Here is an 11357-nt window from a genome sequence, read left to right on the forward strand (position 1 = left end):
AGCCAGGAGATACCTTGAGTGCACCTTGCGGGCACAGGGTGCTGCTCTGCAGGAGTTACAGGGTCCTAGAGGCTGGCCCCAAGGTCCTAGACAGCTGCTGAGGTGAAGTAGAGCCAAGCCAGTGCGAGTGCATGGGGCTCTCGAGTGGGCCATGCCGGAAACTGTGACCAGATTGCCACGGAGACCCCGGGACGCTGGAGGTGCAGGAGTGTGGGACACCTGCCCAGGGACATTTCAGACACTGACTGGACAACTCAAGAGAGAGGCACTGTGTGCCGCAGGTGGCAGAGTTGGAGGGACAGGGACGTCAAAGATACTTAAGCCCCGATAATTCCACCACGAGACTCAGATGCCAGACTCCCGACATGGCGTCGTAGGGTGTAATGCCTGCCCTCTGTGTTGGATTTGTTTTGTTCTGGTTTTGATTCCTTTTGTTTAGCTATTCTCCTATACCACCTATTAGGGACAGCAGTGTTACCCTACGCCATTATCTATTGAAAGCATGTGACTTGTTTCTATTTATTTGTTTGTTTATTTATTTTTAGAGAGGCTCACAGTTAAAAAGTTACCCAAAGTCTCAGAAGACACTGGACTTTTGGACACTATTTGAAGTTGGTTGGGAAACAGTTTGGCATTAGAAAATGGCCAGGGTCCTAAGTGGGGGACCAGAGGTAGGATGTTACACTTGGATAGAGAATGTCCCCGAGTGGCTCATGTGTTTGAACATTGGGCCCTCAGCCGTTGGGTCTAGAGGAGGAAACGGCCCAGCAGCACTAAGCACCTAACTCTCTTTCTGCCCCAAGCTGCTTTCTCACCCACCAAGATGTGAGCCAGCAACCTCGCCCTTCTGCTTCTATGGGCAAAGAGAGGCTCTGCTGCCGTGATTTCCACACCGCGACGGACTGTGTACCCCCTCAAACTGTGAGCCAAGTTAAGCCCCCTTCCCTTGAGTGGTTTCTTTCAGGTAATGAGAAAAGCAGTAAACGTAGGCACTGACCTCAGCCACGATAGCTTTGCCCCCCAGGCCCGGTCACCCCCCCTAAGTCACCATCCCAATACCGTTATATTGGTAATTAAATTTTTTTATTTAACTTTCTGTTGACTCCTTGTGACTTCACATCATGCAGCCCGATCCCACTCATCTCCCCATCCCTTTATACCCGCCCTCCACCCTTGCAACCTCCCCCCACTGAAAGAGAAAAGAATCTCACTGTGGAAGCTGCAGTGTGTCCTACAGTACCACTCACAGGGCACCATTTATCCACACTTCCTCCCTTGCAAGTGTCCGTTGTGGTACCTCCAGCCATTCATATCGGGCTGTTCCTCGCTGCCCTTGAGTCTCCGTTCTGCCTCTCTTCACTATGCCCACATCCCTGTTTCTCGTTCTTTCCATCTCTGCACCACTTACTTGCTTATCTTAGTGGCACCTGGGGCTTCTGGGTTTCTGACGTCATCTCAGGAATGCCATCCCCAACCATGCTACGTGGCACTGGACAGAGGTTGTCTTGGGCATGGTCTAGTTACCCAGGCCTGTGTGGCACCAGGAGGGGGTCCGTCAGGCTTGTGCCCCTCCTGGGTGGAGTGGCCAGTGATCAAAATTTAATATATGAATTTTGATGAGAGATAAGTGATACATTATTTCTCTACTAGTGAAATAAGTTAATCCGGGCCATATTACATTATTGGTTTATTATTATTATTAGATATATAGGGGTTTTTTGGGGAAGATGCTCTTTGTTGAATTTATTGGCCCCAAGGATTGAGGTCAGGGACGTCACCATGGGAAGGGAGAGAGAAGGAGGAGTGAGAGGGGAAGGAGAGACCAAAATGTCTGGATTATATAGGGAGGACCCTCTGGGGGAGGGGCAGCCCAGAGACTGGGCTAGAAAGTTCAGGGGTGGGGACAGGGGATGCTAGGTAGGGACTGAAGGATGCTGGGAGAACCCGGAGGTTAGGTCTACTTTGATAGATAAAATGTGCACCACCGTCCCTTGTTGCAGGGTTCAAAACCAAGCAATAAATATTCACCGAATGCTAATAGCTATGAGAACTAGTTTCTTGGTAGTCTGCTGTTCAACAGTATAGGAGTTTTGACCAAATGTTGTCAAGTGTGCCTGTGGGGCATGCTCTCATGATGCACATGGGAAGAGTGCTGAGAGTTGATAATGGTTGTAGTATCTTTAAAAAAAAAACAAACCAGGAGTTAAAAATATCAGATGAGAAAGCAGTCCTATTCCTTTGGTAGGACTCAAGATTCCCCTAATAAAATGTTGGGGTTAGAGAAGGTGACACCATTCCCATTAGCCAGTGACTTTCAAAATCAAGGTGATGGCTTTATTGCAAGAAATAGAAGTGTCTGGACTGTGCTGAGAGAAGTCCTTCCCACACGGAACTACTCATTCCATGAGTGAATGTCCCTCCCTTCTTTCCTTTCCTATCCCATTCATTCGTTTGTTTGTTTGTTTGCTTTGAGATGGGGTTTTTCTCTGGCCCAGACTGGCCTTGCAGAGCAATGATCCTCCTATGTCAGCCTCTCAAGTGCAGGAATGGCAGATGTGAGCCACCGTGTCCAACTTATTACTCTGGTGATCTAATTATACGGACACTAAACATTCAATGTTTTGAAAGCTCTAAACCACAAAGGGAGGTGGTTTCCACAGAATAAAGTCAACCGGCAGATTGCTTAGCCTTGAGAGAGAGGGAGGTTACTTGCGAGCACAGTGTCATTTCAAGATTCTGTTTGATTACAAAACGAAATTGATTCTCTTTCCGCCTAGATGAGCATCATTGTTTCTGGGCTGCTATTCTTTATGCCACAAATATTCAATGGTCCATAAACTATTCTTTTTGTTTTTGAAATGCTGTTATCTTTTTAAAAAGTGTGTGTGTGTGTGTGTGTGTGTGTGTGTGTGTGTGTGTTGCACCCATTCAGCAACCCATCTACTCAAAGGTGGGGGTCATGGGGAATGACCATGATGACATAGAAAGGACAACCATTGTGTCATCTTCCAATAGCAGAACTTCTCAAGCATCTGTAGTTTCTGATGTATCTGAGGACTGTAGCTGTCAGCTTCTGAATTGCTATAGAAAAATACCGGACATAAAATGACCAAAGGGACGAAGGATTCATTTTGCTCATGGATTCAGTCTATCCGGCTGTGGTAGTTTGGATGCGAATGGCCTTCCCCTAGGTTCATATGTTTGACTGCTCCATCCCTTATTAGTGGAACTATTTGGGAAGGATCAGGAGGTGTGACCTTGGGGGAGGTATGTCACTGAGAAGGTGTGGGCTTTAAGATTTCAAAAGCCCATGCCAGGTCCAGTCTCATTCTCTCTGTCTGTAACTTATGAATGGGATGTGAGCGCTCAGCTCCTGCTCCTGTCAATGCCTGTCTGCCTGCCACCATGCTTCCCGCCATGATGGTCATGGACTAACCCTTCGAAACTGTAAGCACTTCTACAATTAAGGCTTTGTTTTATAATTTGCCTTGGTTGTGGTGTTTTGTCAGAGTGATAGAACAGTAACTAAGACACATGATGAGGGGGTTGGGGATTTAACTCAGCGGTAGAGCGCTTGCCTAGCAAGCACAAGGCCCTGGGTTTGGTCCCCAGCTCTGGGAAAAAAAAAAAAAAGAAAAAAAAAAGACACATGATGAGGAGGTCCTAATGGAACAGAGCTGTTACCCAGAAAGCAGGGATGACTCCTGACAGGAAGGGTCAGGGCAAGTCTCTAAACCTCGAGACACTTCTCCAGCAAGGTAACACCTCCTATAGTCTAGTCGGTATTGAAATGTTTACATTTTCTTTTATTTAGTGTGTGTATATGCCCAAGGGCTGATGCAGAAACAGATCATTCCACACATGTAAAGGTCAGAAGACAACTCACAAGAGCCACTTCTCTTTCTTCTACTATGTGGATTCTGGAGATCAGGCTTGGCAGCAATCACCCTTAGCCACTGAGCCATCTCGCCAGCCCATAGTCTAGGTATTTCTCAATGCAACCAACTTGTCAGTCAGAATTCATTATCGCAATTATTAGCAATAGACTCATTGCTTATTTAATATCATTCTTTAAAATGATTCAATTGATAATAGATCATAACGAAATGTCTACTTTGTTTTTTATTATCTGTGAGGTTTTTGCTGTGTTAATTCTATTTTGTAAGATGTTAACTTGTTGTCTGGTGTGTATTAGCAAAATGTGTAACTAGCAACACAGATTTAGGGCTCCCCCCTTCAGGATGGACTTGAGGCAAATGACCCCATGCAGAAAACAGGCTCAAACTTCCCTCCTTTTTTTTTTTTTTTTAAGATTTTTGGTAGGAGAAGAGAGATTAAAATTGATTTGCACATTGACTGTCTGGAGACCAAAGGAAGAACTTCAGTGATTGTTTACCCGATGGCCGAGAGTTCTGACAGAGACTGAACAACTGTTAAAGTAATTTTCATGTCACATGTTCCAAAACTGCAGACTGGCAAACACCATAAAATAGACGAGTGTTTGGAAGGTTGAATGTATTTGCCACCAAGCATGGTGACCCGAGTTCTATCCCCTGGACCCCTTAGAAGGGGAGAACTTAATTCACCCAGGGTCTTAGTTACTTTTCCTTTGCAGTAATGAAATATCCAGCAATAGAAATGCAGCGTCAGGGGTGGGGTGTTGGGCTCCACCCATCGTGCCACGGAGTCGAGTGACGGTAGCTGGAGCTTCAAGCAGCTGTTCCCATCCTGTGAGCAATGAATGCTTCTGCCCAGCCTCTACAGTCTAGGATTCTAGTCAGGGAATGCTGCATCCACACTGACCAGGCAAGCTCCCCTCAGTTAACTTACTCAAGGTAATCCCACACAGGCACACCCAGAGGGCCGTCACCCAGGCGATTCTAGACCGGCCAAGGTAATGATTACCTCCAATTGGCACAACAGGTAAAGTCTGGAACAGACTGTCTTCTTAGCTCAGTGCTTTATAACAGTGATTCTCTAGCTTTCCAAGTGCTGCGTGTAACCCTTTAGTACAACTCCTCATGTTGTGCTGACCCCCAACCATAAGATTATTTTTGTTACTACTTCGTAACTGTAATTTTGCTGTTGTGAATTGTGAAGTATCTCATCTCTGATAAATGAGTCCTGTGAGAGGACATTTAGCCCCTACAGGTTCAGAACTGCTTCTGTATAACAGTACAGCATTCTTTGAAGTTGCATCTTCGTTCATCTAATTCCTCATTTTTTAAAATAAGCCATCCCGCTGTTTTGTTTTGTTTTGTTTTGTTTTGTTTGAGACACGGCTGACTTCAAACTCTCGGTCCATCTTTCCAGATGAGAGTCGTGTACATTTACACCACTGTTCTTCTCTTAGTGACCTCAGCCTTGCTTTCTGTCACTATAATACAATACCAGAGACTGGGTAGTGTGTAAAGAACGGAAGATTATTTCCCTCCTGATTCCTTAGGCTGAAATCCAAGAGTCTGGTCGTGGCATCTGGTGAGGGCGGGTACTGCTTCATTTCATGACAGAAAGCAGAAGGACAACTGGGAAAGGGCAGAAGAAAGATGAGAGGTGGCCACACTTTGAAACATAAATACTTCACTGCGGTGACTGTAAAGGAACAGAACTTACAGGCTTGGTGTATGTATGTATGTATGTATGTATGTATGTATGTATGTACATATGTTCCCAGTTCTCTCTATGTCTCTCTGTCTCCCTCCCTCTCTCTCTCTCTCTCTCTCTCTCTCTCTCTCTCTCTCTCTCTCTCTCTGTCTGTCTCTCCCTCCTTCCCTCTCTCCCTTGCTAGCTATAAATATATTTACCTTGCTGTTGGGTAGACCAACAATGGCTGTCCCACACTGGAGAGGCTGAGAACCCAGGGGTTGTCCAGCCCCCGAGTCTGTGTGTCTCAGCAGACTCAATCTGCCTTTGTTGTACTGGAAAAAGGCAAACTCAGCTGCCCACTGAGACGGGGTGGGGTGGGGTGAAGGGGGAGTGGGGGAGTGGGGGATGGGGGTGAGGGTGTAGGGGGACTGGCAAAAAGCAGTTCCTCTTTTATGCCTTTTCATTGAGGCTGCTACAAGAAAATGAGGCCCAGATTTAGGGTAGGTACTCTTGCTTCAAATAATCTGACTAAGAAAAGAGCACCTCCCAGTTTACGGTTTTAGTTGAATGCAGCCACCTATCACAGTGGCTGATGGACCCCCACAAGAACTGCGCCCTCCTTTCTGAAGGGTGCCACAGGTCTCTTGACTTAATTCTCTCCTGCATTTCAGAAGGACAGCCATTTCAGGCTACCTCAGGGGCAGCAAGGTATGTACAAGCATGCTTGAATTGCTTTCTCTCTCTCCCTCTCCCTCTCTCTCTCTCTCTCTCTCTCTTTCATTCCTACACTTCACCCCTGCTTGAGGCTGGATGTGGGAGACACTGGAGAGCCCAGCGGTCATGGTTCTTCCCTCATGGAAGTTTCTAACCGGGGCGAGATCTGGACACCAGTCATGGCAGCTCCCAAAGAAACAGCCCATTGCCCTGCGTCAAATGGTTTGCACCGAGAAGAAAGGACAATATAGCACCCTGTGTCTTTCTATGGTGAGCACCGCACCTTCAGGTGAGAAGCTGTGAGGGGTGCAGGGACAGCCGGGCCAGACACGGCCAATGTCAAAAGTATGATCTTTTCCTATTAGGAAACCAATGGGGAATTTCAAAACAGCTTCAATGCCTCGACACAACCAAGATTGCATCAGCCACAAAGGAGGAGAAATTACCTACTCATTGTTTTCTCCTCCCCCCCCCCAACCCCCCACTAAACCCTCCAACCCCCCCTCCCCCAAACCTGCTCCATTTCTCATTTCATTGAGTGGTCTGACCAGCCAGCCAGTAACTCAACCCAAACATCATCCCGGGGTGATGCTTGCTTTTGTAGTTCTTACCCCATGTCTAATCCATGGCTCACTGGAGGCCTCCCAGTAAGGACCTCATCACCATGACTAGACGCAATACCAGGGGCTGTGGGGAGAAGTGCAATCCTCTTATTAGTAGATTCACAGATGATGGCTGGAAGGCTGAACGGACTACCAGAAAGACTTGAAGACTTTGTTACTGGTAAAGACCCTGGAGTCCTGTTCACCATCCTACTCTATGTTCAGACATCCCCAACTGTTCTCAGCCCCAATGTCCTGCTGTCTAAACCCCCACTTCCATCACCCCTGAGGGCTCAGATGCCAATCCACCCCCGGGGCTCATGCCCATCTTCCCCTAATAAGGCCCCAACCCAAGCCACCAGGATAACACGAAGACTGAGTAATAATAGCCCTGACCCTCTCTGGAATATGGTGGACCAGTCTTTTCTGGTCACCAATGCCTCCTGACCTGAGTTAGCTGAGTCATGCTGGCTGCACGATAAAATAAAACCACCCTGCTTTGAAGGCACAGCCCTGACTAGAAACTTGACTGAAACTGAGAACCCCAGTGAGTGCAGATGGCAACAGGTGAGGCTAGGCTGACATTACTAGCCACAGAAGGTCACTTGCATAGATTAGTCCCTGGGGTCTATAGCCACCTGTGAAACCAGACCTGCAAATGACTGTAGGGCTTTACTCCAGGTATCCGAAGGATCCTGTATACTGGTCCTGTTGTTACCCGGGATCATCTATCACACAGACGACCAAGTCCTAGATTTCCTGGGTAACAATCCTAGAACCTCGGGTTTGGTCCCTGAGCCAAGCGCAAACTAATTTCAGTTGTAACTCTCATAGGACTGGGAGTGGCTGGCACAGGAACCAGGATAACTTCCTTGATGTTACAAAACAAACATGATGGTTTAAGAGAGGCCACAGATACTGATATAGAGATTAGAAACAGGAACCTCTCACCTCCAAGATTCTCTGGGTTCCCCGGCAAAGGCAGTACTCCAAAATAGGAGGGGGCTGGATCTCCTGTTTTTGCATCAGGGAGGGCTATGTGCAGCCATCAAAGAAGAATGCTGTTTTTATGCTGACCAGATTGGTCAAAGAGTCAACGGCCAAAGTTAGAGAGGGCCTGGCCAAGAGAAAAACAAAGAGAACAGGCACAAGGCTGATTCAAACTATGGTTCAACAGCTCCCTGTGGCGGACCCCTGATACCTGCCCTGCTGGGTCCCAGGCTCATTTTATTTCCGCTCCTTACCTTTGGCCCCCACATTCTAAACAAATTAGTCCAGTTCATGAAGGACAGACTTGGGACTATCCAACTTACGGTGATGAAAAGGCACTACCAGTCCCCCCAGAACAAAGCCTGTGAGCTTCAGGAAGTCCCATGACTGGGCCTTCTAGTTGACAAAGGGGGAAATGAGAAGCTAAAGCTACTCCATCTTGGAACCGGCCTCCATCTTAAAACAGGAGAAGGAGTAGCAGAGGGAGAAGAAAGCCTGAGAACTTGGCCTGCGGTGGAACCCAAGTTGCACCCAAGTACCAGGAAGGACCTCACGGCTTGTCCTTGACCAGAGTCACTCCTTAGCTACTTAATCAAAGATTAGTCTGATTGTTTCAGAAGTACTTTCAGACCGTCCATGATTGTACAGGGTCTTACTTCAGAGCACCCCCCCCTGTCGGCTCACAACAGACATTCAGTTAGATGCATGCCAGGCTGGACCCCTGTCACTTACTTCCGTTTCCTATAAAACCTCCTTCCGATGAGAGTTCTGGGTTGCTTCATCAAACTCTCCTGTGGGCCGGTGGTGAGTAAGCCCAGAGCTTGTAATAAAGAGACCCCAATGTGATTACATTGGAAATGGCTCCTTAATAGTGTTTTGGGGTTCAAGAACACTTGATGGCACCAAAGTCTGGCCAGCCAGACAGAAACTCAACCCAAACCCCAAGATCATCATCCCACAGTGCTGCTTGCTTTCTGTAGCTCCATGTCTAATCCATGGCTCACTTTTCTCCACTTTAGCCTTTAAACACTCCAGAACCCATTCAGTTCTCCATCCCTGTCATTAAACTCATACGATTGTCTCCTCCTGGCTTCTGGTGCTCCTGGGTCTGCTCTCCACAGAAAGTGATGTGTTCTGAACCCTGGTGGCATAGTGTCTCCTCTCCCTAAAGTCCAGGGAAACAAGGTCAATAAATGAATGGCTCTGCCCATAATTGTGGCAGCTTAATTTCTGTCTAGTCCTTGGGACCCTCCCAGCTGCAACTACTTTCTTACCAGCCACTACATGAGACGTGCAGTACTCCTCCTTCGTGCCCACCTCAGAATATGGGACCCCCTCCTCGCTATGTAAAGTCGGTGGTGGTTTGGCATATACGGGGAATAAGCACCCCAGTGTTGAGATTGTGTCTCTGGGGTATCCAGTGGGAGACAGGTTGTTGGGTGAACGAATGAAACAAACTCAATGGAGAGATCTGTCCTAGGGAATCTTTATGAGTCAACTCTCAACCAACAGTGAGTTCTGGGAAGCCAGAACTCAGAGGCACTCTCAGCAGAGAATGGTGACCCAGGGAGAAACTGGGCTAAAGATATTCCAAAGGAGATTTTCTGTGGCCAGGGAAAAGGATCTTCAACTCTCTTGCCTTTTATTTTAAGACTAGCGTTAATGGGACTGGAACATTCCTGAATGTATCCAAACTGACTTAGAGGAAGTGGCTCAGGGCTGTTTTCAGCTTGGGGAGGAAGTTGGAGTTTAAAAACAATCTTTGGAATCGCCATCAGGAGTTTGACTCCCTGCCGTTTAGTAAGTCATTTACCAGCATCTTACAGGCGACCAAAATGGAAGAGGTAAACTTCTCACGGAAGCGTTCTCCAAGTGGAAGGCACCGAATGGGGTGATAGAAGAAGACCTAAATGTCATGTCTAGCAAAGTGGGGAGGGGATTCCAGGGGAGGGTGGCGAATTAGAGAACTGTCCCACTACAGGTTTGGAGGCATTAAGGCCAATGGCAGCCTTCACAGAATTGGGCTAGACCAGGAAGGAGGAGGAGGCCAGGAAAGGTCATCTTGAAAGCCAGGGGCCCTTGGGTTTTATGGAGCATGAAATGTGCCCAGTGGGAGGCATTTGATCAGGAAAAGGTCACAAGTGTTTCAGGTCAAAGTGAGGGCTACACATGGCCACGGGAGAGGGCCTCCAACTTCTGTGCTAGAGATCTTAGTGACACTGGTTCCCTGGTTCTCAAGCTGCCCTGACAGATCTGTGGAGGGGCTCCTGTTGCTGGCTGGAGGCAAGCTTCCCTTGCCCCCTGCTGCCTCAACTGCAGAAATGGGTGTATCTCCTGAGGCAGGGAAGTATGCCCTCCCAGAAGATTTCACTCTATCCACTCTGGAAAAGCATAGAAAAGCTATTTAATAACAGTGTGCTTCTGGCTCTGGCTAACGACCAAAGAGGAACCCGCCACCTGAATGACAAAAAGATATAAAAAGGAAAGGAAGTGACTGCCCTTAGATATGAAGGACAAAGTTTACTGTAGATAAAAGGGAGAGCACCGTCAGAGGTAGAGAGACTTCAGGTAGAGTGATCGACGCCAGACTGAGTGGGGCCATCTGAAGAGATACAGGAAGGGAGAGCTAGAGGGGAGTCGCCAACCAAGACTGGCAGCTTGGGCTAAGGAACTGGCCAAGAGATTAATGGGTAGACTGAAAGGACCAGGTAACAAAAAATGGCCGAGTTACATAGGGAAAGGCATCTGGGGAGAAGGGTAGCACAGCTCCCAGATTGGAAAAAATTTAGGGTAGGGGGTGGGGTATGCCAGACATATCCTGTAACAAGTAGGGACTAAGGGATGCGGACCCCAGTATAAACAGAGACTATAGGCTGCGAGAGTTACGCAGCAAAATACTGCCAGAGTTATTAAGTACATCAGTGCTGCTTAGTAACAGTTGTTACCAAGGGGCATCTTGCCCATCCGGCAGAATTTTGCTTTTCTCCAGAGGAGAAACAGGGTTTATGTCAGGCCAGGACTTAGGAAGTTTGTCTTCCTGTTAGAGACACATTCTTTGACATGGCCAATGGGTTTAATGGCTGGTTGTACATCAGGATTGTCTTTTTGGTTATGGGGATGAAACCTAATGCACGTCAATCCCCAGGAACAAACATTTACAGAATTATTTCCGACAAGCCCGATAGCCTTGGGTTTATTAAGAATTTATTCGCTAAATTCTACTCTGTGACTTATTGTCTTTTAAGCAAATTTATTAATAAATCCCATTTCTCCCACCAGGGAGCTGTAGACTTCCCTCTCCAGCCAGTGGCTCAGAGTCCAGGCCTGGATACCAGTCAGGGATTCGCGGAGCCAAGAGCCACCAGCAATCACTGCCACAGACTGGCTAAAGTGGCTGCCGCATAAACCTCTGGGCGGGTATCCATGGTGACTGACACACGCCACATCCAATGGTGGCCGGGTGCC

At 47.5% G+C, this 11357-nt stretch overlaps 1 long non-coding RNA gene across 1 annotated transcript; it reads right to left on the reverse strand.

The window, feature by feature from the left end:
• Positions 1 to 2175: 2175 nt before the first annotated feature.
• Positions 2176 to 11354, reverse strand: LOC134483615 (uncharacterized). Its single transcript, XR_010060416.1, has 2 exons — positions 6912 to 11354; positions 2176 to 5525 (listed from the first exon to the last, which is right to left on the reverse strand). It is a non-coding gene; the product is annotated as an uncharacterized LOC134483615 (long non-coding RNA).
• Positions 11355 to 11357: the final 3 nt, after the last annotated feature.

The sequence above is a fragment of the Rattus norvegicus genome, chromosome 19 (assembly GCF_036323735.1).
Source record: "Rattus norvegicus strain BN/NHsdMcwi chromosome 19, GRCr8, whole genome shotgun sequence".
Taxonomy (NCBI): Eukaryota; Metazoa; Chordata; class Mammalia; order Rodentia; family Muridae; genus Rattus; species Rattus norvegicus.